This window comes from Rousettus aegyptiacus, unplaced genomic scaffold (genome assembly GCF_014176215.1).
Source record: "Rousettus aegyptiacus isolate mRouAeg1 unplaced genomic scaffold, mRouAeg1.p scaffold_m13_p_3, whole genome shotgun sequence".
NCBI classification, from domain to species: Eukaryota; Metazoa; Chordata; class Mammalia; order Chiroptera; family Pteropodidae; genus Rousettus; species Rousettus aegyptiacus.
The window spans coordinates 143709342-143733642 of record NW_023416306.1 but is presented as its reverse complement, the minus strand read 5'-3'; the positions used below and the strand labels follow the sequence as shown (position 1 = coordinate 143733642).

General features: G+C 38.8%; 1 long non-coding RNA gene and 1 pseudogene across 2 annotated transcripts in view; both read left to right on the top strand.

The window, feature by feature from the left end:
• Positions 1-2144: 2144 nt before the first annotated feature.
• The window catches only part of LOC107505297, a 35813-nt gene continuing 13656 nt past the window's right edge, over positions 2145-24301 (top strand). For both annotated transcript variants that reach the window (XR_004949990.1, XR_001595672.2), the window contains exon 1: positions 2145-2263. This is a non-coding gene — a long non-coding RNA (uncharacterized LOC107505297). The remainder of the gene's footprint in view (positions 2264-24301) is intronic.
• LOC118600688 lies at positions 19717-19834 on the top strand (annotated as a pseudogene).

The following is a 24301-nucleotide window of genomic DNA, read 5'->3' as shown; positions in this document are numbered from 1 at the left end:
CAGTGTTTCCTCCTAGGTCTTGTCTATTAAAAACTTTTCTCCTTTGCTGAGCTCAGAGCCACACTCATTTCCTGCCTCTCAGCTGCCAGCACTGGCTGGTATCAGACCTAAATGACATTTACAATCAACTGGGCTGAAACTGGCACTACTGAGAAATGTCTGAAACTTCTCTTGAAAGCTCAGTGCTGGGTAAACTGCTCCTGCTGAATGCTTGTGTGTACTTGCGGACTCACTATGAGGGTCTGTGATGTTTCCTTTTTATGCTGAGATTTCTGAGGACTCAGTTAACTGCAAACACCCTTGTATAGTTAACTCATCTCCATCAAAGTTATTAGACACTGGAGATTCAGAACAAAAAGGATTATCTTTTTATTAAATCTGCGTTTGCTGTCCTCATTGTAACCATCTTCGTCCAGCATAGTTTTAGGGAAATAACCTTTCATTTCGGTCTCACCTCTTCATTAACTAACTTTGATGCTAGTCTTGCTTCTAGTCTTAGCTCTGACTCTCGCTATGCTAACTATAAACAATCAGTTAATCTTTCTAGCATTTACCTATAAAATTAGAGAATTGGAATAGATGGTTGTTTGGTACTTCTACATCTGAAATTCTATGATCCAGGGGGAAAATTTTCTTCTTTAGCACACCTCCAATGTATGGAAACAGACCATGTTCTTTCTATTAAAAGCAGCATCCATTATTCTAAAATCTTGAAAAGTCTGTGGAGTGAGACCTTTCAATCTGGATGGTTAAAATAATAGCTAGTTCGAAGAGACTAATATACATGAATTTAGGCTTCAGAAAACTACACAAAGGCAAGAAACAGAAGAGCTCAAGTATCTGTAAAAATTTAAAGTATGGTAAAGAAGGTATTTCAAATCAATAGGAAGAATATGGACTATTCAGTCCAAATGTTGATGAAACAACTAATTAACAAGTTAGGAGGGCGAGAAATTAGATCCCTACCTCATACCATACAACAAATAAATTTTAGATGACTTAAAAAATACATATGTAAAAAAACAAAAAAACAAATAGAAAAAATACAAGTAAAAATTTATATAATTTTGGAATGAGGAATACCCTTCTAAGTATGATTCAAAAGTAAGAAACAAAAAGAAAGTTATCAATATATTGGCTACTTAAAACAAAAGAAAACTTCATGTATATAAACCACATACTCAAAGTTATGAAAAACTGAAAAAAGAATTCACAACATATATAATGGCAAAGGTTAATATTTTAAAATTATGACTAACTCTTAGAAATCAAAGAAAGTATTTAAAGAACACATTAGAAAAATACTGTTGAAACATGGTTAGGCAAGTTATACAAAAAAGGAGAAATTCGAATGGCCAATAAACATGAAAAATATTTTACTTCACTAGTAATAAATGAAATGCCAATTAAAATAAAAACAAGAATACCTTTTAACTAACAACACTTGAAAATTTAGAAAAGAATGATAATAACTAGTGTTGCTGAGGGTGTGAGATAATAGGTACTTTCATACACTTTAAAGAGAATATAAATTGGTTCAAACTTTCTGGAGGGCAATTTGGCAAATTGATAGGGCATTTTAAAATATGCATACTGACATTTAAATGTTCACATCTAAGAATTCATCCTAAGGAATTAACAGGATAAATGCACAAAAATGCCTGTACAAGAATGTTCTTTAGTGTGTCATTTATAAAAACAAAAGATTGGCAAACTTAAATATTTGCCAGTAGGGAAACAGAAAGCTATGAAATAAAGTAAAAAGATGGAACAGAGATGTCCTCAACATATTAAGTAAAACAAAAGATCATGTAATGAAATGTATATGATCATATCAACATATATTTTTTATATGTTTGTATTGAAAAATAAATTCTGGAACGCCAAATGTTAATCACTATCATCTCTGGATGTTTTGAATAATAGGTAACCCTTACTTTCTTGTTTATGTTTGTCTGTATCTTATGATTATTCAAAAATAATAAGCATTTGTTATTTTTATTATTTGAAGAAACAATAAAACCATAACCCTCCTTCCAAAACTCATGTATGATCCTTAGAGTTAAAAAGAAAACAATTGTAGATGAGTTGAAGCAAATATTTCTGTGGCATGGCTTTTGTTGCCATAGCAAAGTGCACACAGGAGAAGTGTCCGAGACTAAACTCTGTGTCTGTCGGATGTCTCAGCAAGATTTGCTTCCTCTATTGCAGATGAAAAGCTGAATTTTCCAGTGAACTTCCCATAAAATTGCCTCTTCACCAGGTGGGTTCCAGCAATAATATTTTGAACAAGATCTGTCATGGAAATGGTCTTGGATTTCCATCTCAGGCAGAAGCAAGTGTCTGTCTCACTTACTCTCTCTTTACCCACCCCACCAGCAAGCTCATTCCCTCCATTTCTTCCCTGACCTTTCCCTCTCTCTTTCTTCTTTTTCTCTTTTTTTCACCCTCTTTCTGCCATCCTCTTCATTCTTTCCAGCCATTCTCTCACTAGTCATTTTTCTGAGAGTTTTCCCAGTGGCAAGCTCTGGACTAGGCCCTGAAAAATACTTCAGAATCATCATTGGTGCTTGAGAACAAATACTGTCTGTCTCCTGCTCTCTTCAGCTGGCGGCAATTCCAAGGCAAAATGGTAATACTAAGATTTCAGTGATTTACTTCACTTAATGGTGAAATACTGGAATCGATACTGTTATTATATTTTTAAATATTCAGAATTCATAAAATTTAAAATATCAGTGAAACAATGCATGTAGTACTTTTCAAAAGCACACATTTATAAGCCAGTTTTAAAACATCAAGCAAATGTGTAAGTTATTAAGGATATGAACATTAAATATATGGTATTAAGCTATTGCAATTAGCAGACAAATTAACAATATAACATTTTAAATAAGTGCTCACAAAGTGAAAATTTAATTAAATTTTTAAAAAATTAAAATTGAAATACCATAGTAATGTTTTTTGATTTTTCAAGACAGTGCAATTTTTAAAAACAAAGTGCTTTGGTGATGTCATTGCTGAATTGTCAATGTGTTTTTATGCAAATTTTTCCAACTGTTGAAAATACTCTTTCTAACTTTATGCTAGTTGGTTAATAGTGAAAAATTATTATGGATTAACTTTATTTCCTTCTGACTCACTGACCTTCAAGTTATAGGATTTCTTGCTTTATAACTGAGGAATTCTGGGAACTCTCAAGAGTTTTATAAGGTGTGCGCGTGTGCATGCATGCATGCGTGTTTTGTGTGTATGTGTACATGTTTGAGGTATGTGTGTATAAAGTCTGTGTGGAGTCTGGGGAATGCATGTAGTTAGGGTAACTGAATGTATGCATCATGCATGTTGTATGTATGTATGTATAAAGCATGTGTGGTCTATGGGATGTATGTAGTGTGTGATGAGTGAGTGTGTGTGTATGGGGTACACATGGCATGTATGTGTGTGGAAAGTGTGTGTGTGGTCTGTGAGATGTATGCAGTGTGTGGTGATTGAGTGTGTACATGTGTGTGGGAGTATACATGGTATGTGTGTGGGGTTTGTGTGCATGTATGCGACATGTGTGGTAAGTGTGGGCAACTATGTGCGGTGTATATGCATGGGTAAGGTGTATGGTATGCGTATATGTGGCATGTGTGGTGTCCGGGGAGCAGGCAGAGACTAGCCGAATTCCCTAATTCTGCAGTTCGACTCTGAATATGGATCTTTATCGGCTGACTGTGATCAGAAGGCCATATTTAGTGCTTTGTTAATTCATGCAGGGACAAAGTGACACAAGACCGATACTAGTTTGTGGGGCCAAAGGCCTGATAGACAGCGTCGATCTCTGAGTACTCTGTAGCTGCCAGGTTGGGGGAGGGTTAGACAGTTGCCTTGCTAGAAAGAAACCTTAGCGAGGCTCTGGGAGCCCCAAGCAATGTGAGAGAAGCTGGCTGGAAGGCACCTCAGGGGATATCCTGTCCAGTATTTGTCAATCTGAGGATCTCGAATTCTAGTGGATAGTAAAATCGGATTTTGAAAAGTAGAATAGAAAAGTGTACATTGCACTAGTTAGGATAAGTATAGATTCTTGAAACTTTTGTTTCAATTCTGTGTGTGTGCGTGGGTACATGCAAAGACATGCACTCTGGCATATGATATAAAATGAATTTGTTTTCATTAGTCATGGTCACTTTACATTTTTATTTTGTAGTAAGAAAATGGAGGGTATCTGAGGAAAGTGATCTACCTTCTAAGGTCACGGCTAATAAGCGACAGGAACAGAGTTTTTCCATTACATCTCATGCTAGAGAGCCAATAGTGAGTCATTAGAAAGGACCAGAATAATGACTTCTCTCTTCTTTTAGTGGAAAATAGCTCTTTCTCTTTTTTTTTTTTTTTGAAATATTACTGCCTCTCAAAATTTTTGTACTTCCTGCAATTTCCAAATGAGAGAATTGAACAAGTTGGCTGATGTTCAAGTTTCCCTTCAACTTTGAAAATTCTAGTGTTCTTTGATTTTAAGGAGGTCAGAGAGAGAGTATGTAGGTGACTCAGTGGTACTCTGTGGGAAAAAAACATTTTTGTCTAGAAACAGTGAATGTGGGCTCAAGTGTCTCTATCCCTGTGGGACCTAGGGTGAGTCATTGGACATCTTCCCTGCTGTTCAGATACTCTATTTCAGAGCTACTTTGTGAGAGTCCAACATGATCATGGTGTGAGATGGTTGGGAAAGAAAGCACAGGAATGAGGAAAAATTTGCTGTTAGTAATATTCCATAGATTCCAGTCTGGTCTTTGCATCCTCTCTTGGAGCCAGTCTGCAGGGCCACATACGGGCATCTAAGACCAGCCTGGCCACTCTTCATGTACCTATATGAAGTGAATTAATGTGCCTATTATCCTAGTAATAATTATGTCATGTCATCAATTATTACATATTTAAAGCTTTTTGGAGGTTGTGAGCATGCAACATTAGAATTCTACAAACATTAAAATCAAAACAAAGCCTGATACTGGATGAAACACTATGTCCTAACTTTGTCAGTCACTGTGCCTGCTCACATAATGACCCTTGTAACTGGAACTACCTTGCCCACCTCTTTAGTCTATATCTTGCCCATTGTCCCCTTCGCTTGCAGATACCAGCCACACTGGCCTTCTCTTAGGCCTTTAAAAATTCCATCCATGCTTCATCGTTCCCTTTGCACATTTTGTCCCTTAGCCTGAAAAGTTCTTCCCTCCTTCATTTTCCTCTAAACACACTTGCTCAGCCTTCATATCTCAGCTCAGTTGTTAGTTTTTGGAGGCTAAAATAGAACCCTTTGTGGTAAGCTCCTACAGCACCACAAGTGACTTTGGTTGTAATTTTACATTCATTTGTGGAATTGTTTGATTAATGTTCATCTCTTTAACTCAGAAGCTCCGTGTGGGCAGGGAGGTTTTCTATCCTTACCTCCCACTGTGTCCCCAACACCAAGGACGTGTCTAGCACATAGTTCAGTGCTTTAAAACGGTAAGCTGGATAAATGAGGAGATCTGTGGGTCTACAGATCACACTCAGAAAGCACGTATTTCATGACTATTTCTAAATGAGTGCTACGTATGTGATAATATAATAGGTACTGAATGAATAAGGCAGTTCTTGAGCAACTTGTTTTAACATCTTAAATATAACCAAAGACGATGCTTCCAGAGAAAGTCATCCTGGACCAAAACATCTTCATTGTGGGAAGAAGTTGTATTCCCAATAGACATACTTTGTGTTTTTCTAAATAACCATTTTAGATGTCACAGTTTCTTTTTGCTGCCTTTTTCCCCCTCGGTAGCTGAGGGGAGAGGGAATGACAGACCCTTTTTTAGGCTGTCTGCTTTTTATTTCTCATTAACTTCATACAAGGCAGGCTCAAAACCTGTTAGCATTGGTCCGATAGGTACCACTCTGTCGCCACTTTTCACTGTGCACCATGAAAAGGTATTTGGGTGCCTGCCTGTGAAATACTTAACAAAGAACTTTTGTGTAGCATTCCACAAAGCAATACTGCTTACGTAATCCGATTTAAACTCCACAATACTGTCATGAGAAGACAGCATTTTCCAAATTTTACACACAATGAAACTCAAAAATGTTACATTCCTTGTCTAAGGTAACAGAGCAAGTATTTTGTAGAAGAGGACTCAAACCCAGATCTTTAAATTCTAGTGTTTTATATTAACATATTACCCCCCTCATGTACCCATGTTGCATAGGCTTCGTAATACTTCATAATTGTACCTTATATTTTATGACAGTTCCTATTTTTCTAAATATACCACATTAATTCATGTAATGCAATAAGTTCCTGAATTAGGTGGGGCAAGTATTCATCCTATTTTTACAGATAAGTAATACCGAATTATCTGGGTAGGGGGTTAGTATGAGAGTACAAGATATGATGATGGAAGCATGGGTTACAGTCAGAGAAAAGGAGAGATTTTAAGATGCTATACTACCAGGTTTAAAGACAGAGGGAGGGGCCACAAGCCAAGAAGTGCAGGTGGCCTCTAGAACATAAATACTTCCAGAAGAAACAGATACTGCCTTCAGAAGCAACACAGCCCTGCCGATGCCTTGCTTTTAAGTTTTCTGACCTCCAGAACTATAAGTTTATGCTGTTTTAGGCTACTAAGTTGGTAATTTGTTACAGCAGCAGTAGAAAACTATTTCTGGCATATCCCAAACCCCAGGCCTGGAACTGGGGGCTGCAACAGGTAAGAGACAGGCCTTACGATACGGAGAGAGATATGAATATGCTGCAAACGTCTGCTGTCTCAGAGGGAGACGTGAGGTCCTCTGGTTTTTCTCTTTAAAATTTTCCAATGCTTCCAGGACGTAGAGAATAAAACCCAGCGCCCTGACCCAGCCTACCTCTCTGACCTCTTCTTAGCCTATCCCACCTTTGCTCACCATACTTCAGAGACTTGTGCTTTCTTCCTATTTCTAAAAGCCTTGGCACTTCCTGTTTCCTCTGTTTGAAATGCTCTCACCCCAGAATTGCACAGGGTGCCTTTTCATCACCTCTTTAGAAAGGATATATCTGACGGCCTCTCCAAAGTGGCTCCTCCAGTCATTCTCTATCTACTACTTTTATTTCCTTTGTAACACCCACCACCACTTGAGACCACCATCTTTATTGTTCACTCATGTTGACTGGGCCCCTCACTAAAATGTACCCTCCAGGAGAACTTTCTAGCTCATAGCTCTATCTCAAGTGCTCGAGTATATTAGCCATTCAATAAGTTTTTGTTGACCGAATGAACAGACCAGAAGCGGGCTTTCAACAAGAACATATGGCTTCCCCAAGCCTCTTCAACGGCCCACGAACACTGGGAGCCATCAGATTCTCTTCTTTCCAGGGTTCCTGGCTGCCTTTAGACACAGGCCTCAGTTCTTATCAAGAAAAAGAAAAGCCATCCCTAAGAGCCACAGCTGGGGTGTGGTGTTCTCTTGTCGAACATAAATATTTCCATAGAATAGAATGCCGGCATCCGACAAGGTTGCTCTGTGACCGTGATGGAGCAAAACAACAATAATAAAGATTATTCTATAATCATGCCTGGACCCAGACAAAAATAAGGACACTGTCCAAACCACAAAAATGACCAAAGACGCCCCTTCCCTGGCTAATATGAGTGACAGCTGTTTCTTTACCAGTTATAGCTTTACCTTCCCTCTTTGCCTTCTAGGTAAGAATGATAATTACCCCTGCTTCCTGTTAACATCCAATGCAGAGCCAGGTCCCTTCTTTGAACTCTCCCCCAAACCACCTAACCGAAGCCTAAATTCTCTTATCATATTGTCCTACTGAGATGACCATAGCTCCCCATTGTGTGTGCTACCACTCGTAGAAACTAGTCAGTAAACCCAACACTGTTCAGTTCCAATGATCCTGGTGGTTTCTGGCTGGAGGGCATTGACACTATGGACTAGAAGGCAGGCCCAGCTCTTTTGCCATCTTGGGGAAATAAATACTAGTTGGGCCAGTTGGTCAGCTAGAAAATCCTAAACCACTCTGCCAATGAAACAATACTGGATGCTTACTGAGTGCGTAGTACTCAATTTACGCAAGAGAGGGGCTAGTGAGGTTTCTAGTATAGCTGCTTCCTTACAGGTGCATGGCATGAAGGGGCCCAGCAGGTGCTGGTGTGGCCTGCCTAGCTTTCCTCAGGGATGCCCCCACTTAAGGCATGGTCAATTTATCCAAGTCTGTTGCCCTTCTATCCAAGTCAATCTCCTTAACACGGGTTCAAAAACCCTTTCACTATTTTACCTGTCCCATTCCCCAGTATTTCTTACAGTCTACTTTAAACCGTTCTTTGTGACTGAACTAATCCCTCTGTTGATCTCCTTTGCTACCACCCCAATCCCTATAGCCACAGCCACAGACTCCGCCTCTGCCACAGCCACTGCCACTGCCACCGCCACTACCAGCACCTCTGTCACAGGTATGAGTCTGTGCCAGCTAGTCCTTGACCTCTGGGCGACCTTTCCTGCTTGATGATAAACTCACCTCTTCCTCAAAGTCCCCTCAGTTGAGCCCAGATGACTACCAGCTTAAAGCAGCTGCTCTCAACATTTACCAAGTACGCTCAGATTACAGTAGCTGACTAAGCTAAATTATGGGTTTAGGATAATTATGAGGACAGTGAGCATATTTGATTTTCTTAAGTGGTACGAGTGAGATTCATACCATTCATATGCTTCCTGACTTCCTTTATTGACCACTTTCTCCCCACTATCTGAGTCCAGATGGGTGAGTGCCCAGCACCCCTCAGGCTCTCAATGCTTTAGAAGAAGGCTAACCAAGGAACTGCTTTTCTGTGGGGTTGTAGAATAATACCTTCTTACATGATCACCCCATCCTACCCTCAAACCAGCCTCAGTGCCTGCAGCTGCCAGGAAGGTGTCAGAGGAAGCCATTTTCGGGGATCCTAGAAGTTTATTGACTACCCCGGCCAACCCAAGTTGTTCATTCCAATTATGAGCTTCATGCCTTTCTATCCACAAAACACTAATTATAGGATATTGTTCTTTCTGAAACTGAATGTTTTCCAGCCTATCTGACTCGTCCAGGGCTCAGATCACTCTATTTAGGGTGAGAGTTAATCCCTGATGTCCTTCTCATCAACCACCTCTGGAAAACACCTGAAGACACGTTACAAAGCAAAGGCAATGATACATGCAACACTTTTTTTTTTTTTAAGGGGACCCTTGGGATTAAAAAGATACTCTGAAGCTGTAAGTAGAACCAGGTTTATCTAAATGCATGAAATGGAGAAATGTCCAAGATATGACATTAAATGAAAAAAGCAAAGGTTGTAAAATAGTGAATATATCATTAGCTCATTTTTATAACCCTATATATTTAATGTTTTTACACATAGAAAAAGAGTTGAAAGGATATTTACCAATCTGTTACATAAGAGTTATGAGAGAACTTTCATTTTCAATTTTTTTGTAGTCCTGTTTGTTATTTTTTCAATCAGTAAAAAATAAATTTTTAAAAAAGGGACTTGGAATAGCAACTCTTACTTTCACCCCATTTAATTTTTTTTTTTTAGTGTTTCTTATCAAAAAAAAAAACATACAATTAAAAGAATTCTTAGTTAAATGAGGTTTTGTGTATATCTTCATTTGAATATTATCTGACATTTCTAATTCCTTCTTTCCTTTCTTTTAATATCTCAGAGCCCTTCAGATTTCTCACACGCTTCATGCTGACACTGACCTGGGGAAATCCAAGAAGCAGGGATCATTCTCCAGCCCCTCAGAAAAACAGTTCCTGTGGGAAGTGGTTGAGGGTAGTTATTCATTATATTCATTCAACATGCATTATTAAGTGCTACTGAGTGCTTAATAATGAGTACTGTGTGCTTAAAGCCAGGACCAAACAATTGACAAAAAAAAGGAATAAAATTTCAAGGAAACATGCTAGGCTATTGGGTTGCATGAGGGCCGCAGGCTTGCCCCAACAATGTAGGGTGCTGGTTATGAATACGGGTTGGAGAATCGGGCTGCTTGGGTGTAGATTCCACCTCTGCTGCTTAATAACCTCAGGGCTGTATGCCAGTAAGCAACTGGGTCAGATGCTAATAACAATAACCAGAGACAATAGTCTTAAATAAGATAGAAATTTGTTTTGCCTTCATTTAAACAAATAAGTCTAGAGGGAGGCAGTCTGAGGCTGGTACAGCAAGTCATGGTGATCAGGGACCCAGGCTCCTCTGTCCTGCCTTGTCATCTTTAGCCTGTAGCTTCCTTTCTCAAGGTCACAAGTTGCTGCTAGAGCCTTAGTCATCAAGCTTCACTCCAAGCAGGAAGCAGGAGCAGGACAAAGGGGAAAAGAGCAAGAAAAAGCCCATGAGGTAGTCTACACCTAGTTTAAGAAACTTTTTTGGAAGTCGAACTCCATGATCTCTGCTTCCATTTTATGGGTCTTAGCTGCCTGCAGGGGAATCTGGAAAATGTAGCCTTTAAGCTGACCATATTGCCTCCCCAAGGCAAATCAGGTTTTCTTAATAAGTTAGAAGGGGGCTTTAGATCCTGGAAATTATCTGTCCTTGCCCAGGGTAATAATATGGCCTACCTCCCCAAGTATGAGGGGATTAAGTAAGATAATACTTGCAAAGCCCTCAAATGTCACCTTCCTTTGAAGGCTTCTTCAGGTAAAGTTGGTTGTTTTTTTGTTGAGGAATTTAATAGCACATTCTTCATGCCTAAATCTTTATACTGACTGGGGTGAGGCTTTATTTACCTTTGTACCTGGAGTGCCTACAGCATACTGTAGATTCTCAATAAATAAAAGAATTTCCCTTCTTTCCTTTCTCAATGTTAGTTTCTGAAATAATTTTAGTTTCAAATTTGAATACCCCCAGGTCCCAGGCTTTCATCTTTGAAAAGTCATTTTCAGGCTTTGATCTCCTCAGGCCCAAGACAGATGTAAAAGAGTGATAGCATTGGCTTCAAATATCTGCTTTGTAACTTATCTGCTGTGTGACATTAGAAATATTGCTTAACCTCTCTGAGCTTTGGTCTCCAATTGGAAATAAGGATAACTTGTCGGCACTGTGTGTGTGATGTAAAGATTAAATGAAACTATTCAGAGTGTACTTGGCATAGACCAGCACTCAGTAGGTATTAGCATCTTTGGTCTCGTGATATTTCCCCTCCCACCCCAATAGAACTAGTCCAGGAAGTTAAAAATAGATAACACTTTTTAAGTGCTTACTATATGCCAAATGCTACTTTGAGGTAGGTGCTATTATCATACTACAGATGAGGATATAGAGGTTCAGGGAGTCACCCAGCTAGAGGAGAGAGGCGGAGGCAGAGCGGTCTGGTCACAGAGCTCATGCTTCCGTGCACTACACCACACTACTTTTCTTGTTGCAACATTTAGCTCCAGCATGTTCCCCCATCAACTCTTCCAATGTCCGGTCACTGAAACCTGGATACCCCAGAGCCCACATCACTCTGGAGGTAGGCCAGGAGGATTCCGGGTCAGCTTACCCACAGGGACGGTTCTCTCAGCGTAGAAGTCCCCACAGAACCTGGCAGCTACTCATTCTCTCAGGAGAACATCATGAAAAGTTCAGTTTCAGAGCCTGAGAACAGCTGTGACCTGAGACCAAGCTATCATTGTAAGTAAGAGGCAACCCTACCTCATGAAAATCCAGCCTATAAAAATTTAAACTTCTTCTATTTAAAAAAAAAATCACTGTGTGTGCATGGGAGGGACAATGTGTATTATATAAAGATAATTCACTTTATAACGCATGGCATGCTGAGCTTCTGTTAGTGATTTAATTTTTTAAAAATTCCATTTATGTATAACTTTTACAGAGACATGGCTATTAAGCCAAGTGAGATACACCCATACAATTTCATGATCTCGATAGTGCCAGGAAATTGCTGCAAGTGCTGCCCTACCTGACCCTTTCCCTATTTTTCTCCTCCAAATTTTCCTCTGAATGGATACTTTTTGAATCCATTTACAGGAAGAACTTCATTGAAAATCATGCAATTATCACAATAGAAAGAAGTTAATTTGGGTTGTGCTGGGAGCCTCCATCAACCATTACTTCTTCCCGCCCCCCCCCTGCCCCCCCAGCACTGGAAAATTACAAAGTTTCTTTCCCTGGTGTTTTAAAACTTGAAGAGCCTCTGGGAATCAGCAGTTAAGGATCTGGCCACCAGCCAGTAATAATGGTGCAGGGGCAGAATGCTAATGACATCATGGAACTTGGAGGCCAGTGACGGAAGAGACCATTCATGGAGCTGGCCTCCCAAGGCTGCCCTTGGCTGTTCCTGGGCAAGCTTTTCTTGTCACTGCCTCCAGTAAGAATTAACGATGTGCCTTTGTGACCTGACTGCCAGTGACAGGGTATGAAATCACTGACAAGAAAGAGCAGAAAGTAGAAGAGGAGGAAGAGAGAGAGTAAAGATGAGAGTCTATGAAAACTTGGAGAGAAAAGTGAAGCGCAGACTTTCATTATGCTTTCAGAAAATTAAGCCCATACATGAATATGAAACTGAAGCCTTAACTGGAAAAAAATGAGGAACCCAGGCATTTCGCAATTTTTATGAGTGGCCTTTAGAGGAAACTGGAGCCAGCTGCAAATTTATATTTCAGGAAAACCTGGCCTGGCGAAGCCTCTCCTGACTCATGCTTATAGGCTAGAGTTCATGTCTGTTGCTGGAAGGTTGCCATTTCCTTGTAAAGCAACAAAATGCGGAGCTGGGATCCAGGCTGCTCAGAACTCCCCTGCAAGCCCCTCTCCACAATTCTGCATGCACTTCTTTTACCAGGTCCTGACTAGGGGAGACCAGGGGGCAGGTGCACAGGACACAAGATTTAAGGACGCTCTCTCTCTTGGGGTTGTGCAAGCATAGGGTTGGCCCTGAAGGTAAGGGCCTCCTTAAATCTTGCTCCCCAGATGCCTCACTTTCCTGTGCTCCTGCCTTGCCTTTCAAACTGCTCATTCAGCAACCCTCCAGTTCTAAGTCTCTTGATTTAAGATGGGGTGTGGGCATTTTTAAAAGCTCCTTAGATGATTCTAATGTATAGCCAGGACAGAGAGACACTTCTTTAGGTAAACAAAGGTTGGTGGCAAATTGAAGTATTCTCACTAAAAGCCAAGAATCAACCTTGACTTTATCTGCCCCTAGTATGTTAACTAGGGTAAAAAATTCTTATCAAATTCATTTGGGTTCAGTCTGTTCACTGCATTATAGGTCACAAAGGGTTCTGTACAGGGTTGTTAGATAAAATACAGAATGCCCAATTAACATGAATGTCAGATAAACAAGTAATTTTTCAGACTTAACTGAAATTCAAATTTAACTGTGTCTGGTATTTTCGTTTGCTAAATCTTGTGACCCTCGTCCTGCATGACATGCCAAAGTATGTGGACTTGATTGTGGAGTGCTGAGTTTCCCAGTTGTTATTACAGGATGCACAGGTTGCAGTGGATATAATGCATTTTACACTAAGAGAAAAAACTCCATAGTCAAGTAAATTTGGCAAACACTGGGTTATATCAAGTTAACCACTTTTTTTTTTTAATACAAAATGACTCAGAACCTTTAATATGCATATGTATACTGAGACCCCTCTCAAGTTGAAGACCTGCAGAGTTTCCGAACCTACAGAACCAGGGGACATCTTATAGAACTGATGTTCCAGAAAAGTTAATGTGGAAAACACTACAGTGAGAAGCAGGTCGCTAACTGAAGGATTTTAAGCAGGCAAGTGACAAAGTCAAAATAATGATTAAGATGGATAATTCCACTTTTAGAAATATCAATTTGAGATGAACAAGACTGGAAGCAACAGAATCAGATAGGTATTAGTTTGCTCAGGCTGCCATAACAAAGTATAAGAAAATGAGTGCTTAAACAATAGAAATTTATTTTTTCACTATTCTGGAGGCTACAAGACTGAGATCAAAATGTTGGCAGGGTTGATTTCTTCTGAAGCTCTCTCCTTAGCTTGTCTGTCTTCTCCCTTTGTCTTTACATGGTCTTCCCTCTGTACATGTCTGTGTCCTAATCAATTCTTCTTATGAGGACACCAGACCTATTGGATTAAGGACCATTCATGTGACCTCATTTTACCTTAATTATCTCTTTGAAGGCCCTTTGTCCAAATACAGTCACACTCTGTAGTACTGGGGGTATGACTTAACATGAATTTGTGTGGGGGGACACAATTTAGTTCATAACAGAGACTATTATAATAATCCTACTGATAGGTGATAAGGTTGTGAATTAAGAAGATGGCAGTAGAGAATGGATTGGATCTTAGAAATATTAGAGTCAGAACTGAAAGAACACAGAAATTGATTATATGTGATGAATGAGCAAAAATGAAGCATAGTTTCTAGCAGAGTCACATTCACATATATTTGTTTCCATCTCTTTACTGTTCCCTGAGCTAGAAAATAATCTTTCATGTAACACAAATTCATATTCATAATGCAGTGTTGAATTGAATTTGTTTCAAAGATAGAAGCATGAGCAACACAGATATTAAATATTTCCTATTTATTTCTAGAAATGTCCACTAGTTTTTGTACTGGGATGATCGACTAATCTCTGCATCATCTCTCTCCATCCTTGAAGAAAAAGATACTGAGCATTATAGGGATGCCTGGCTTACCTGCCAGATTCATTCTGCTCTAGTGTGTGGAGTCATGGTTGCTTCCAAGGAGAGCAAAGCCTTGGTGAGGAGCAATGACTTGGATGGATCTGTCTCCTTTGGGGGCTATGGTCCTCGGGCCTTTTAAGACACATAGAAGACTAGCCCTAGTCTCTGTCTTCAAGCTATGAGTTAATCAGAACAGCAAGAACTTTTGGGAATCAAAAGCCTAGTCACATTTTGATCCTATAAAAAAAAATCACTGGGTAATTTAGACAAATGAAAAAGTAGCCAAAAGACATTTTGAGAGGGAGCCTTCAGTTCTGCAGAATTTATAGAACAACCTAACTCTACAACAAAGAAACTTCTGGGATTGCTGGAGCCAGGACTAGAGACTCACAGGTCAATGCATCCTTTGAGCGCCAGCCTCTGAGCTCTCTTCCTGGATTCATTTGGATGGCTATGGCATGAAGGAGATGCCTTGGGAACACACTGAAAATCTGTCAGAGCTACCACAAGCTAGAACCCATCTTTGTTGAGGTTTATAGAATTCTTGTTGATACAAGTGTTCTTCAAGTTAAAAGCAATAAATTCCTTCTGGTTTAACTTAAAAAAAAAAAAAACAGTTGGGAGGACTTGGATTCTGCTCTATCTTCTCATGATTGATGTAGTTCTCAGACATTGGCTTCTCTACCAATTAAATAAGGATGCTGGCCAAAGTGTAACCACTGCCTGTAATCTTTGTCTCTTTTGAGTCTTTAATTTTTCCATGGCTTTTCTCTTTTAGCCTATACTTGAATTCTACCTCATTCCAAAGATTTTTCTTTTACCAGCCATCTCATAGCATTAATATTCTGCCTTGTTATAGAGCTGGAGGCTTGCCCTGCACTCCTTATTCAAGTAATAGCTACTTGAAAGGCAGGAAAGAGTTCCTCTGTGACTCTCCCATGGCTCTTAGCACATACTTTGATTACAGCAGATAATCAACTGATTGTCTTGAATGTGATACAAAGCCTCTACTACCACCTCCTCTACATGCAACACTCAAAAATAACTTGCATGTGCTAGTGTTGACATTTTTTCTCCTTATACCTAATTTAAATTCATCTTACAATATTTCAAGTCCATTTAATACTACTCCATTTGTAATACATTGTTGTAAAAATGGCTGAAATCATTCTCTTCCTTGTATCTATGCCCCTATGCAATGTGGCTTTCCATTTCCTCCCATCAAGAGATTGAATCTATTTTCTTACCCTTTGAAAGTGGGCTGGCCATGTGACCTGCTTTAATAATTCACAGCAGAAGTGACATTGTGCCATTTCCAAGCCTACCCCTTAAGAGGCCTTATGAGTGTCTATTCCCTCTCTCTCTTAGAATAACTGTGACCAGTTACCATATGAAAGAGCTTGAGCTAGCCTGCTAGATAGTGAATGACCACATGGACAAGTCAACCTTTCACCCTGTTGACTTTAGCTGATAGCCAGTTAATTCCCAGAAGCAGAGCTTCTTAACTAACACATAGCTGACCATGGATGCAAGAAAGAACCCAGCAAAAATCAGAAAATGTACAGCTGATCCATCCTAATTTGCTGATTTGCAGAATCATGAATTAAATAAATGGTTGCTATGTTAAGCCACTAAGTTTTGGGATTATTAGTTTCACAGCAATAGTTAACTCACACACCATCCAAAATGTTCAGGTGTTTGAAGAGAGTAAGAAAGTTCCAAACAATATGCATCCACAATTATATTTTGATACAGTTTTGGTGCTCTAAACTCACAGTAATAAGAGACAAAATAGAAAATGAAATTTGTGTAGCTGGCTCATGGATAAATATCTCCACAAACCAGAAATCTACAGTGCTCCAGGAATGAAAGCAAGGCGAAGTCACTGGGAGTTTGAGGCAAGATATGAAAGCTAGTTTACTGCTTGAAACAAGGGAATCTAGAGTTTGGTGGGAGTAGATAACACCCCCTCTTTTGCACTCTAATGAAAGTAGACTTAAAAATAATTGTCAGCATTACCATAATTGCTGGCATTCGCCTACCCACCCACTCTACTGACTCTGCTGAAACCTATTGTCAGTTCTCAGTCCTCATTTTACTAAGCAGACATTGGTACAGTTGGTTCTCTTAGGCTTTCTGTTTTTCTGTATGAGGATGCAATGCTTCTCTGGTTTTCATCCTACATCATTGGCCACTTTTCTCATTTTTTTTTTTTAATGATTCCCACTCTTCTTCCCAAACTCTTAATGTTAGAAAGCTTAGATTCTGTCCTTGGTCCTGTTCTTTACCCATATTCACTCCTTTGGTGCTCTTGTTCAAGCTCATGGCTTTAAATATCATCTACATTCTGACCCGTTCCAATTTAAATCTCCAGCTCATATATCTCTCCAAACTCCAGGTCCATGTATCCTACTTAATATCTCCATTCGTATATCTTACAGAAATCTGGAATTCAAATCAACTCTTGACCCTCCCTTGCTCCAATATCTGCCCCATCCTCAATCTTCCCCATCTCACGTGATAGTAATTCTTCTCCTCAGTGCCTGAGTCCCAAAACCTTGATATAACTGTTCTCTCATATCATTCAACAAATGCACCAGGAAAAAATATTGGATCTACCTTCAACCTTTATCTAGAATGTGATCATTTCTCATTTGGGATCATGGCTTTTGGCAAACAGGGAGCCTGGGGAAGTGAGAAGCTCTGGACAGAGTCTCATGAACAGAAACTGAGTAAAGCTACCTGTCGACTCAGTGTCTAGATCTATGGTGTCCCCAGTCTCACCAAAAGACAGGAGCCCCACCTGGTCCTATGTCTGGGTGAGGCAATTTCAAACTACTATTTGGGGGAGGTGGGAGACAAAAAAGTGAAAGTCTTCCCAAATAAGATTTGAAAAGCTTGCAAACCAGAATGCCAAGTCCCACCAAAAAATCTAATGTTAATAAAGCGAGTTAACAAATTACTCACTCCAAATAAAATAATATTATATGATAGCCCAAAATATATTTTTAAAATGAGCATGTTTCCATGCTTATTTATTCAAAGAAATAAAATGAAGAACGAGCTTTCATTTTTATAAAAAAGAGCATGATATGAAACATAAATAGGCAGAACTGAAATAAAATTATGTGAATGTAAAAATAAACTACTTGAAATCTTTGACTAAAAATTATAATAATGTGAATTAAATATTTAATAGGATAAACTCTAAATTGAACACAATTACATAGTAAATTAATACATTGGAAAATAGCACAGAGGAATTTAACCCTACACAGCCAAAGATACAGAAAGATAATAAATATTCTTAAAAAGACAAGGAACGTAGTTTAAATAGCTACAACAAACAGAAAATAGGAGTTCTGCAGAAGGAAATGAAGAAGCAATATTTGGAGAGATAAAAAGCAGAGATATTTTACACAATTGAAAAAAGAGAAGAGTCCTTATACCAAAGGAGCATTCTGAGCGCTAAGGTGAATAAATAAAGAAAGCCCATGCCTAACAGACACATTGAAGTAAAACTACAGACAACTGTCAACATAGAGAACTTGGAAATTTCTAGAGACAAAACATATATTGAATTGTCAATGTAGTAGATTTCTTATCAATAATAACAGAGTCAAAAAATCCACTAAAGGAAATATTAAAGGATGTTATTCACTAAGAAGAAAAGTGAGCCCAAGGTATGAAATATAAAAAATAATAATATTAAAACAGAAATTGATAACATTTATTGGTAAGTTTAATTAAATATTGACCTTAATAGCACACACATTATTTATTTATTTTTTTAATTTAAAATAGGATACAATTTGAGCTCTACGCAGTAATAATAAGATAGGGGAAAGGAATAGCATGTTCAGTCTTTATGAGGCCTACACAATAGTAAAGTGAAGGATAGAAATTCTAAATAACTTTAGCCTTTGTCAGAGAAGTTTATGGTTAAATACGTATGTTTAAAAAGTTAAAGGGAACCACTGAAATTAATGAATAAATTTGTATTTATTAAAATACTCTAAGTATAGGGAAACTATTAATACAATAGAAGTCCGAAAAGAAAAAATTTATAAAGCAAAGAAAAAAAATCACAGTAAGGAAAAAACCCAAAATAAGAAGACAGACGTTCAAATAGATCAAAATAAATTTAAAGGGATTACATTTATCTACTAAAAATGGATATTAGAGTAGATATTGTAAAAATCCAGCTATATACATCTTGTAGGATTCGTAATTAAAACAAGACCAAAAGAGAAAGTTTGAAAAATAACGGAATAAAAAAGATGTACCATGTAATAATAACAAAAAGAACCCTGGTATAACAGTATTTCTATCAGACTAAATAGAATTTAAGGTAAAAAAAATACTACATAATAATAGAAGAAACTATATACCAAGATGTATCATTCATGAACCTCATAGCACATGCATCTAACAGTATAACTCTGAAAACTACCAAGCCAAAGATGAGAGGATTATAAGGGAAAATCAACAAAACTATAATCATAGTGTAGATTACTGAGAGCAGATAAAATGCAAACTCAGCAAGAATTTAAAAGGTTTGTTCAACAACAAATCTACTAGATATGACAAATCTACTAGATACTGACTATAATGCGATTAAATTTGAAATTAACAATAAAAAGAAGTTCAAAACAATGCTAACTACAACATATGCTTGGAAACTAGTAAAACAATCTTCTAAATAACTCATAGGTTAAAGAGGAATTCACATTATAAATGATAAATTATTTAAAAGTAAATGACAGTGAAAGTAGTGGGTCCAAAAAAAATGCTGTTAAGGATATTTATGGGATGACTGGCAAAATTTAAATAAGATCTATAGATTAGATAATAGTGTTATATTAAATTTCCTAATTTTGATAATTATACTGTGTTGGACTCAATATCTTTGTTCTTAAGAAATATACACTAAAATATTTAGAAATAAGGGCATATGAAACTATTTTCAAATGAATCAGATGATGATGATGATGATGATGGCAGTGGTGGTAGTGATAATATCCAGAGAATAATAATAAAATATTATCTCAGTCTATGGCCATGCCACCCTGAACACGCCCGATCTTGTCTGATCTCAGAGCTAAGCAGGGTTGAGCCTGGTTAGTACTTGGATAGGAGACCACCTAGGAATACCAGATGCTGTAGGCGATTTAAAAAAAGATAAAAATCTTATCCCAGAAATGGTCAAGGGTATACTGGAATTTCTTTACACTATTTCTGTAAGTTTGAAATCAATTTAAAATGAAAAGTTTAAAAAAACTTGTAAGGTGCAGTTAAAGCTGAAGGAGACTTCATTAAAGAAAAAAAAATAGTTCTGTCTTTTACGATAGATAGTGATTTTCCAGACTTAATTTCTCTTCTGAAGTTTTTGTTTCACCGATGGGCTAAAACAACAACCCGTTGTGTGAGAAAACTGCACCCTTCTGCAAATGAGCAAAACAGAACATGATGCCTGTTGTGTATGAAACAGCATCTCATGGTTGCCAGCACCTTAGTTAGTTAGGCATTGCCTTGGGGATAAACATAGACTAGTGACTAAGCAGTGATATCACAATTGTTTTAAATAAATGAACCAAAAAGGCAACTTGTGCCACATTCCAACTAGGTCATAAAACTTTATTTCAGAAGTGTTGACCCTAGGATTTTTCTAAGCCTTTTATAATACTTTGTTTTGGCTTCTCTCTCCATGTGCCATAACTCAAAACAGTGAAACCCAATCTCCTTTTAAAGATTTCCTGAGAAATTTACCTCTTAACTTGAGAGGAGTGTCGAAGTGTCAACACATTTCCAAGAGATTGTTTCCAGACGCTCAGCATCATATAGAAAGGTCTTATGATGGAGGACAGGAGCAGGACTACAGTGACACTCTGTGGGACTGCCGAGGGGTAGGTGTGAGGGTGGAGGAAGGAGGAGAGAGAAGGGAGAAAGGATCAGTTGTGGTTTAGAGAAGAGCTTGAGGACAGGTTTGGGAACTCTACCAGCTTCTACATGTTCACAACATCTCTGTTACCAGAGCGATCTTTTTGGTGAATAAGGAGGACCTCAGAAAGTGTGCATGATGGAGAATAACAGCTAGTGAAGGAAGAGGTTCTAGATGTGTGATGTCATTGCTTTCTCATTCAGTCGACTATGGTGGGCCTGATGAGGAGGGCCCTGTAAATTGTTCAGGGACCTTATTCATTTTGCAGCAGACTCATTTTCAGGGCCGCTTTTGGTACATTACTCTCCCTAGGCCATTGGACTCAGTCTTGGTCCTGTGTTACTTGACAAAGTCATAGCAACCGTTGGGTGAATGGCACTCACAGCATACCGATAGCCAAAAGGAGACTAGCAAATTATGCCACTTCTAAAAAATAGCACAATTTAGATTTTTAATGAATTTTCCACCTCTATGTTTTATGTCAAAATCTGTCCATTTTAATTAAAACTACTTCAGAAGACAGAACATGGGACCAATTCCAGAAGTTCACATTTCATTATTGGCAAGTATAGCAGCTCAGGAAATACTGGCAAATTTCTAAGCTGTGCTTAATAATCATCTTTTGGGGAGATGGCCATGCTATGGTGGGGTTCCAGTTCTGGTCCCTGTTTCACCTGACCAAAAACCTATCACATCTGTTTCCTAGAGAAAACCTTTCCAGACTATGGATGGGTCAAGTTGAGAATTCCTAATCTACAAGGCATAATTGTGATTACCTCTTTTCTAACTATTAATCCCCAAACTTTATTAGCTTTGAAGGAAAAAGAAAGAAAAATCTGGCTGAATGAAAATATGTATCTCATAGAAGCAATCAGTGAGGGCTTTGGTAGAATTTTTTCTGGCCATATGAAGTTACTGCTACAAGACAGAAACTTCCTATTAGCCCAAATTTTATAAAGACCCCCCAAATGCTAAATAATAATAACAACTACAACAACAATAATAGTACAGCGCATCTCTACCCCTCCTCCCACTGAAGGGTTTCACTGAGCACCGTTTGAAAACCTCCAGCTGAAGAAAATGAGATCCAGAGAAATTGAGAGCCATACCCCACGCATGCCAGCTAATTGGTGACAGCACTAGGACCACAGCCCTTTCACCCACAGAAGCATTTGCTCATTGCCTGGAAGTTACTGAATCATGAAAAGGGGAGGGCAGTAATTTTCTCTGCCCCCAGTAATTTTCAGTGTAAGAAAGAAACTGTCAGAGTTAGTGCGCGCGCGCGCACACACACACACACACACACGTTTTTCAAGCTCTCCGAATATGGGCAACCAGGCTAAACACCTCATAGCACTTATATTAATATGCAACAGATTATGCCTCCAGGGATTTGTATTGAGTTCTCCCACCATGAGCTACAGGCTGTGGAGGCTGTAAGAAAGCAAACAAGGCAGCATATGTGTATTCTTAGGAACCCGTAGATGGATCCCACAACCCATGGATGGATCTCCTCTGACCAGGACTTAAATTAGGCATGCCATCACATAGTTTGGCAAGGATTTTGTTTCTTTGTTTTTTTTCCAGGTAGAATAGAGAGAAATGGTAGGAAGACACTACTTCATGTAATAGCATGGTTATATTTATGTACTATTTAAAAACTTTGCACAATTCGCCCACATACTGCAAATTAAATAAGTTTCACAATAACTCTGTGAGAGCATAGGAACAATATTTTCTTTAGTCTACAAACAAGGAAAGGAAGGAGAGGTCATATGGTTTGCCCAAGGCCACTCCATCAGCTGGTGACAGATGGGATGATCACTCAGCGACTGAAGGAGGAACACCTCATTATTTTCCATCAGACTCTAGACTGGATTCAGGCTCTTCCCTGCAATGAACATGTCCTAGACTCAAACAGAGGGGCTGTGATAATTTGGAGGAACAGAACAGAGAAGGCATTCTCATGGATCAGAAAGAATAAAAAAACATAGAAAGATGATAACAGACATCACAGCTTTCCTTCTGACCTGTGTCTTCTTCAGAACTGTTTATAGTTAAGTTATATCCTAATACAGATTTACATTCAGTGGATAAGTTCTGGCACCGTAGATTTACATATTCTTTGGAATCTATTTGCTAGTTGAAACTACCTTTTACTATGAAGAATTTTAGGTCAGTTTAATTCACCCCGAAAGTAAGACTGAAAACACTTTTTAAATGAGGAGTGGACTTTGAAAGGAAAGATCTGTGGCAGTGCCAAAGCAAGCCCCAGGAGTGAGAGGACTGATTTGGCAGCTGTCAGGACAAATCAGCTCATGGAGTGAGAAGTGGGTTGAAGGGAGGGAGCTCAGTCTGCAAGGACAAAGCTGGGCACGAAGCTCTAATTTTTCAAGTTGCTTCTCTTCCTGGAGAATCTACCCTTAAGACCCCACATGCTTTGCTACCACGTCTGATGGAGGCAGAATGCTACGTCTGGCACATAAGTCATTTCTAATTTTAGGGGCATTACTGGGGCCTGAAACATCCATGCTCAGAAGTCCTGAAATAACACAGGTTTTTTTCAGTGGCTTGACTGAGTGATCCTGGAATTCCTTTAAAATGCCGAAGGTTGGGTAACCCTGGATTCTTTCGGCTCAGAGGGCTGGGGAAGGGCCCAGATACAAGCTGCTGACAATACAAATTTTGTAAAGCAAAACGAATGAACAAATGATTACTTTTCAGATTAAAACCTGTTGAGGATTAAGATGTCTTTTCCGTAACCCAGGGGTTTTTTTATAGGCTTGTTTCAACTATACCAGTAGTTTCAGGAAAAGGCAAGGTAGAACAGCCCATAAGTAAGCCAGCATCATCTACAAAGGATGTTCGTGGCTCAGGCAGAACCAAACTTGACTAAAAATGCTTTTCAAATAAGGAATCACTTCTCACTCAAAGAGAGTTTCTGACCACCCCGGAAAGTGATCTTGGGAACTTATGAATCTTAGAATAAACATGATTATCAAAGAACAAATTTAAGTGTTTGGGGGAACATGAATTCTTTCTTCTCTTCTTTCTTTCTTTCTTTCTTTTCTTTCTTTCTTCTTTCTTCTTTCTTTCTTTCTTTCTTTCTTTCTTTCTTTCTTTCCTTCTTTCCTTCCTTCCTTCCTTCCTTCCTTCCTTCCTTCCTTCCTTCCTTCCTTCCTTCCTTCCTTCCTTCCTTCCTCTCTTTCTCTCTCTCTTCCTAAGTGACCCATATTAGAAGCCCCTGACAACATTCCCCAGGAGCACATGTGTGCAGGGAACTGGAAAGCTGTCCTTGGTACAGCAGCTGACTAGTCCATTGACCTTGGGCTAATCATTTAATTTGTGATTAGTGATTCACAGTCAGAGCCATGATTACTGTGATCCAACAGAAGTGAGCCTGCCTGAGCATGGGCACCCAAGGGTTATAATTTTAAGAATGTATCCCTTGGGAGTGGAGGCAAAATGCTGACGGACTTAAAGCAGTCTAGATTTGAACACCTGAGCAGTGAGTATTACCAGGTTTCCCACACATTTCATCAAGGCCTCTGGGCTTTTCAGAGAGCCTGGCGAGGCATAACCCACTTCTGCTCAGGGGTACAGAAACAAGACTTTGGTGGTTCATTAACCGCTACATGGGGGTGTTGGAAGAGATGTGAGTAATGCTGTTTTCATTCACCGTTGTCTCACCAGGG